Below are 8299 nucleotides of genomic sequence, written 5' to 3'. Positions count from 1 at the left end.
CCTCTGTGATACATTGTTGCATTATCTGATACATTAGATCCAGGGCCCATTACTGCAGAGATGTCAGCAGGGTCTGATCCGCCCCTGTGATCAGTGTCTGCACTTCCTCTGTGATACATTGTTGCATTATATGATACATTAGATCCAGGGCTCATTACTGCAGAGATGTCAGCAGGGTCTGATCCGCCCCTGTGATCAGTATCTGCACTTCCTCTGTGATACATTGTTGCATTATCTGATACATTAGATCCAGGGCCCATTACTGCAGAGATGTCAGCAGGGTCTGATCCGCCCCTGTGATCAGTAGCTGCACTTCCTCTGTGATACATTGTTGCATTATATGATACATTAGATCCAGGGCCCATTACTGCAGAGATGTCAGCAGGGTCTGATCCGCCCCTGTGATCAGTATCTGCACTTCCTCTGTGATACATTGTTGCATTATCTGATACATTAGATCCAGGGCCCATTACTGCAGAGATGTCAGCAGGGTCTGATCCGCCCCTGTGATCAGTATCTGCACTTCCTCTGTGATACATTGTTGCATTATATGATACATTAGATCCAGGGCCCATTACTGCAGAGATGTCAGCAGGGTTTGATCCGCCCGTGATCAGTAGCTGCACTTCCTCTGTGATACATTGTTGCATTATATGATACATTAGATCCAGGGCCCATTACAGCAGAGATGTCAGCAGGGTCTGATCCACCCCTGTGATCAGTGTCTGCACTTCCTCTGTGATACATTGTTGCATTATATGATACATTAGATCCAGGGCGCATTACTGCAGAGATGTCAGCAGGGTCTGATCCGCCCCTGTGATCAGTAGCTGCACTTCCTCTGTGATACATTGTTGCATTATTTGATACATTACATCCAGGGCCCATTACTGCAGAGATGTCAGTAGGGTCTGATCCGCCCCTGTGATCAGTATCTGCACTTCCTCTGTGATACATTGTTGCATTATCTGATACATTAGATCCAGGGCCCATTACTGCAGAGATGTCAGCAGGGTCTGATCCGCCCCTGTGATCAGTATTTGCACTTCCTCTGTGATACATTGTTGCATTATATGATACATTAGATCCAGGGCCCATTACAGCAGAGATGTCAGCAGGGTCTGATCCACCCCTGTGATCAGTGTCTGCACTTCCTCTGTGATACATTGTTGCATTATATGATACATTAGATCCAGGGCGCATTACTGCAGAGATGTCAGCAGGGTCTGATCCGCCCCTGTGATCAGTAGCTGCACTTCCTCTGTGATACATTGTTGCATTATTTGATACATTACATCCAGGGCCCATTACTGCAGAGATGTCAGTAGGGTCTGATCCGCCCCTGTGATCAGTATCTGCACTTCCTCTGTGATACATTGTTGCATTATCTGATACATTAGATCCAGGGCCCATTACTGCAGAGATGTCAGCAGGGTCTGATCCGCCCCTGTGATCAGTATCTGCACTTCCTCTGTGATACATTGTTGCATTATATGATACATTAGATCCAGGGCCCATTACTGCAGAGATGTCAGCAGGGTCTGATCCGCCCGTGATCAGTAGCTGCACTTCCTCTGTGATACATTGTTGCATTATATGATACATTAGATCCAGGGCCCATTACAGCAGAGATGTCAGCAGGGTCTGATCCACCCCTGTGATCAGTGTCTGCACTTCCTCTGTGATACATTGTTGCATTATATGATACATTAGATCCAGGGCGCATTACTGCAGAGATGTCAGCAGGGTCTGATCCGCCCCTGTGATCAGTAGCTGCACTTCCTCTGTGATACATTGTTGCATTATTTGATACATTACATCCAGGGCCCATTACTGCAGAGATGTCAGTAGGGTCTGATCCGCCCCTGTGATCAGTATCTGCACTTCCTCTGTGATACATTGTTGCATTATCTGATACATTAGATCCAGGGCCCATTACTGCAGAGATGTCAGCAGGGTCTGATCCGCCCCTGTGATCAGTATCTGCACTTCCTCTGTGATACATTGTTGCATTATATGATACATTAGATCCAGGGCCCATTACAGCAGAGATGTCAGCAGGGTCTGATCCACCCCTGTGATCAGTGTCTGCACTTCCTCTGTGATACATTGTTGCATTATATGATACATTAGATCCAGGGCGCATTACTGCAGAGATGTCAGCAGGGTCTGATCCGCCCCTGTGATCAGTAGCTGCACTTCCTCTGTGATACATTGTTGCATTATTTGATACATTACATCCAGGGCCCATTACTGCAGAGATGTCAGTAGGGTCTGATCCGCCCCTGTGATCAGTATCTGCACTTCCTCTGTGATACATTGTTGCATTATCTGATACATTAGATCCAGGGCCCATTACTGCAGAGATGTCAGCAGGGTCTGATCCGCCCCTGTGATCAGTATCTGCACTTCCTCTGTGATACATTGTTGCATTATCTGATACATTAGATCCAGGGCCCATTACTGCAGAGATGTCAGCAGGGTCTGATCCGCCCCTGTGATCAGTGTCTGCACTTCCTCTGTGATACATTGTTGCATTATATGATACATTAGATCCAGGGCTCATTACTGCAGAGATGTCACTAGGGTCTGATCCGCCCCTGTGATCAGTAGCTGCACTTCCTCTGTGATACATTGTTGCATTATATGATACATTAGATCCAGGGCCCATTACTGCAGAGATGTCAGCAGGGTCTGATCCGCCCCTGTGATCAGTATCTGCACTTCCTCTGTGATACATTGTTGCATTATATGATACATTAGATCCAGGGCCCATTACTGCAGAGATGTCAGCAGGGTCTGATCCGCCCCTGTGATCAGTATCTGCACTTCCTCTGTGATACATTGTTGCATTATCTGATACATTAGATCCAGGGCCCATTACTGCAGAGATGTCAGCAGGGTCTGATCCGCCCCTGTGATCAGTATCTGCACTTCCTCTGTGATACATTGTTGCATTATATGATACATTAGATCCAGGGCCCATTACTGCAGACATGTCAGCAGGGTCTGATCCGCCCGTGATCAGTAGCTGCACTTCCTCTGTGATACATTGTTGCATTATATGATACATTAGATCCAGGGCCCATTACAGCAGAGATGTCAGCAGGGTCTGATCCACCCCTGTGATCAGTATCTGCACTTCCTCTGTGATACATTGTTGCATTATCTGATACATTAGATCCAGGGCCCATTACTGCAGAGATGTCAGCAGGGTCTGATCCGCCCCTGTGATCAGTATCTGCACTTCCTCTGTGATACATTGTTGCATTATATGATACATTAGATCCAGGGCCCATTACTGCAGAGATGTCAGCAGGGTCTGATCCGCCCGTGATCAGTAGCTGCACTTCCTCTGTGATACATTGTTGCATTATATGATACATTAGATCCAGGGCCCATTACTGCAGAGATGTCAGCAGGGTCTGATCCGCCCCTGTGATCAGTATCTGCACTTCCTCTGTGATACATTGTTGCATTATCTGATACATTAGATCCAGGGCCCATTACTGCAGAGATGTCAGCAGGGTCTGATCCGCCCCTGTGATCAGTATCTGCACTTCCTCTGTGATACATTGTTGCATTATATGATACATTAGATCCAGGGCCCATTACTGCAGAGATGTCAGCAGGGTCTGATCCGCCCGTGATCAGTAGCTGCACTTCCTCTGTGATACATTGTTGCATTATATGATACATTAGATCCAGGGCGCATTACTGCAGAGATGTCAGCAGGGTCTGATCCGCCCCTGTGATCAGTAGCTGCACTTCCTCTGTGATACATTGTTGCATTATTTGATACATTACATCCAGGGCCCATTACTGCAGAGATGTCAGCAGGGTCTGATCCGCCCCTGTGATCAGTAGCTGCACTTCCTCTGTGATACATTGTTGCATTATTTGATACATTACATCCAGGGCCCATTACTGCAGAGATGTCAGCAGGGTCTGATCCGCCCCTGTGATCAGTGTCTGCACTTCCTCTGTGATACATTGTTGCATTATATGATACATTAGATCCAGGGCTCATTACTGCAGAGATGTCAGTAGGGTCTGATCCGCCCCTGTGATCAGTATCTGCACTTCCTCTGTGATACATTGTTGCATTATATGATACATTAGATCCAGGGCCCATTACTGCAGAGATGTCAGTAGGGTCTGATCCGCCCCTGTGATCAGTATCTGCACTTCCTCTGCGATACATTGTTGCATTATATGATACATTAGATCCAGGGCCCATTACTGCAGAGATGTCAGCAGGGTCTGATCCGCCCCTGTGATCAGTATCTGCACTTCCTCTGTGATACATTGTTGCATTATATGATACATTAGATCCAGGGCTCATTACTGCAGAGATGTCAGTAGGGTCTGATCCGCCCCTATGATCAGTGTCTGCACTTCCTCTGTGATACATTGTTGCATTATTTGATACATTAGATCCAGGGCTCATTACTGCAGAGATGTCAGCAGGGTCTGATCCGCCCCTGTGATCAGTATCTGCACTTCCTCTGTGATACATTGTTGCATTATCTGATACATTAGATCCAGGGCCAATTACTGCAGAGATGTCAGCAGGGTCTGATCCGCCCCTGTGATCAGTATCTGCACTTCCTCTGTGATACATTGTTGCATTATATGATACATTAGATCCAGGGCGCATTACTGCAGAGATGTCAGTAGGGTCTGATCTGCCCGTGATCAGTGTCTGCACTTCCTCTGTGATACATTGTTGCATTATCTGATACATTAGATCCAGGGCCCATTACTGCAGAGATGTCAGCAGGGTCTGATCCGCCCTGTGATCAGTAGCTGCACTTCCTCTGTGATACATTGTTGCATTATATGATACATTAGATCCAGGGCCCATTACTGCAGAGATGTCAGCAGGGTCTGATCCGCCCCTGTGATCAGTATCTGCACTTCCTCTGTGATACATTGTTGCATTATATGATACATTAGATCCAGGGCTCATTACTGCAGAGATGTCAGCAGGGTCTGATCCGCCCCTGTGATCAGTATCTGCACTTCCTCTGTGATACATTGTTGCATTATCTGATACATTAGATCCAGGGCCCATTACTGCAGAGATGTCAGTAGGGTCTGATCCGCCCCTGTGATCAGTGTCTGCACTTCCTCTGTGATACATTGTTTCATTATTTGATACATTAGATCCAGGGCCCATTACTGCAGAGATGTCAGCAGGGTCTGATCCGCCCCTGTGATCAGTATCTGCACTTCCTCTGTGATACATTGTTGCATTATCTGATACATTAGATCCAGGGCTCATTACTGCAGAGATGTCAGTAGGGTCTGATCTGCCCCTGTGATCAGTATCTGCACTTCCTCTGTGATACATTGTTGCATTATATGATACATTAGATCCAGGGCCCATTACTGCAGAGATGTCAGCAGGGTCTGATCCGCCCCTGTGATCAGTATCTGCACTTCCTCTGTGATACATTGTTGCATTATATGATACATTAGATCCAGGGCCCATTACTGCAGAGATGTCAGCAGGGTCTGATCCGCCCCTGTGATCAGTATCTGCACTTCCTCTGTGATACATTGTTGCATTATATGATACATTAGATCCAGGGCCCATTACTGCAGAGATGTCAGCAGGGTCTGATCCGCCCCTGTGATCAGTATCTGCACTTCCTCTGTGATACATTGTTGCATTATATGATACATTAGATCCAGGGCCCATTACTGCAGAGATGTCAGCAGGGTCTGATCCGCCCCTGTGATCAGTATCTGCACTTCCTCTGTGATACATTGTTGCATTATATGATACATTAGATCCAGGGCTCATTACTTCAGAGATGTCAGCAGGGTCTGATCTGCCCCTGTGATCAGTATCTGCACTTCCTCTGTGATACATTGTTGCATTATATGATACATTAGATCCAGGGCCCATTACTGCAGAGATGTCAGCAGGGTCTGATCCGCCCCTGTGATCAGTGTCTGCACTTCCTCTGTGATACATTGTTGCATTATATGATACATTAGATCCAGGGCCCATTACTGCAGAGATGTCAGCAGGGTCTGATCCGCCCCTGTGATCAGTAGCTGCACTTCCTCTGTGATACATTGTTGCATTATATGATACATTAGATCCAGGGCCCATTACTGCAGAGATGTCAGCAGGGTCTGATCCGCCCCTGTGATCAGTATCTGCACTTCCTCTGTGATACATTGTTGCATTATATGATACATTAGATCCAGGGCCCATTACTGCAGAGATGTCAGCAGGGTCTGATCAGCCCCTGTGATCAGTATCTGCACTTCCTCTGTGATACATTGTTGCATTATATGATACATTAGATCCAGGGCCCATTACTGCAGAGATGTCAGCAGGGTCTGATCCGCCCTGTGATCAGCATCTGCACTTCCTCTGTGATACATTGTTGCATTATATGATACATTAGATCCAGGGCCCATTACTGCAGAGATGTCAGCAGGGTCTGATCCGCCCCTGTGATCAGTATCTGCACTTCCTCTGTGATACATTGTTGCATTATATGATACATTAGATCCAGGGCTCATTACTTCAGAGATGTCAGCAGGGTCTGATCTGCCCCTGTGATCAGTATCTGCACTTCCTCTGTGATACATTGTTGCATTATATGATACATTAGATCCAGGGCTCATTACTGCAGAGATGTCAGCAGGGTCTGATCCGCCCCTGTGATCAGTGTCTGCACTTCCTCTGTGATACATTGTTGCATTATCTGATACATTAGATCCAGGGCTCATTACTTCAGAGATGTCAGCAGGGTCTGATCCGCCCCTGTGATCAGTATCTGCACTTCCTCTGTGATACATTGTTGCATTATATGATACATTAGATCCAGGGCCCATTACTGCAGAGATGTCAGCAGGGTCTGATCCGCCCCTGTGATCAGTATCTGCACTTCCTCTGTGATACATTGTTGCATTATATGATACATTAGATCCAGGGCCCATTACTGCAGAGATGTCAGCAGGGTCTGATCCGCCCCTGTGATCAGTAGCTGCACTTCCTCTCTGAATTCCTTTGCTGGAGGGTGAAGTATTGTTTGTTTTCATGGTTGGAGGCGGATGAGAGGCCAATGACTGAGCCGGCGAAACACAGGAGGAAGAAAAGACGCATGGAACTACTAGAAGCAGTATGGCTGCTCTTCCCTGAGCTGTAAAAGCTGTCACTGGTTAATGGCAGCACTACAAATATCACAATTCCCAGAAACAAACTACACTCAGGGAGGGGATGGAGCGGAGGTTGTGCGCACTGGCAGTTACTGCGCCCCAGTCTGTGCACATTCAGTGTCCGGATCGCCCGGGGTACCAGCACCCCAAATAATGAAACGTCAACCACATTGTAGCTGATGTTTCTACAAACTTATCGATAGAGAATAAAGAGTTATCGATAGAGAGAAATCATCTGCTTTCTCCACTTATCAGCCACTTCCCATCTCCTGAACTCATCAGTCAATCTGAACAGCTGCTAAAATCTCTCCTGCTCAAGAATAAAAGACCAAAACCTCTTACCTCATTGATTTACCAGATAGCAGCTGCCTATTGAAGTCTATGGAGAGGCAAAGAGGAGGGAAAAGTGGAGTGAGAGAGGCGGAAGGGTAACTGCTTTGTTATATTTCACCCCAGAACAGCAATCACAGCTACACTGCTCAGTACAGCTATATCAAGCCCGTCATACTGCAGCATCTTGTAAGTAAGTCTAGTTTTATCTCATTCAGTGCTGGCTTCACATCTGCACTGCTCAGGACTACTGTAAAATGCCACTTACACTCCTGTTTCCAGTAACTGCTCGATACTGCCAAATAATGTTTTCTATGCCGCTGCTCCATCAAATATGTGTTTCTCTCACTCAGTTGTTGGATTTAAAGCAACACTGCTTAATACTGCTAAATAATACTCTCCATGCTGCTACTTCTATAAGTGTTTACCCCAGAGCTGGAGTCATCACTACACTGCTCAGTACTGTAATCCACGCTGCTGCTTTCTTGTGTTTTATCTTACATTGGTGTTGGATTTATAGCTGTACAGCTTAGTGTACGTAATGCTGCTGATTTCTAGTAAGTGTTTTATCACATTCTAATGCTGGATTCACTGTTACAGTGTTCAGTACTGATGTGCAGAGATGGGCGAACCGGAACAGTAAAGCTCGGGGTCCGGACACCTACTGTTCGGGCGCAGACCCTGAACAAGGACTTCACCAGGAAAGTCTGTGTTACTGTTGGGGTTCGGCACCCCGAACACCGGGTGTTTCTCGCACTGTCGTCCACATGACAGCGAGAGAAAC

This window comes from Ranitomeya variabilis, chromosome 5 (genome assembly GCF_051348905.1).
Source record: "Ranitomeya variabilis isolate aRanVar5 chromosome 5, aRanVar5.hap1, whole genome shotgun sequence".
Classification (NCBI taxonomy): Eukaryota; Metazoa; Chordata; class Amphibia; order Anura; family Dendrobatidae; genus Ranitomeya; species Ranitomeya variabilis.
The sequence above is the reverse complement of the archived record's forward strand: the minus strand, read 5'-3'. Positions refer to the sequence as shown.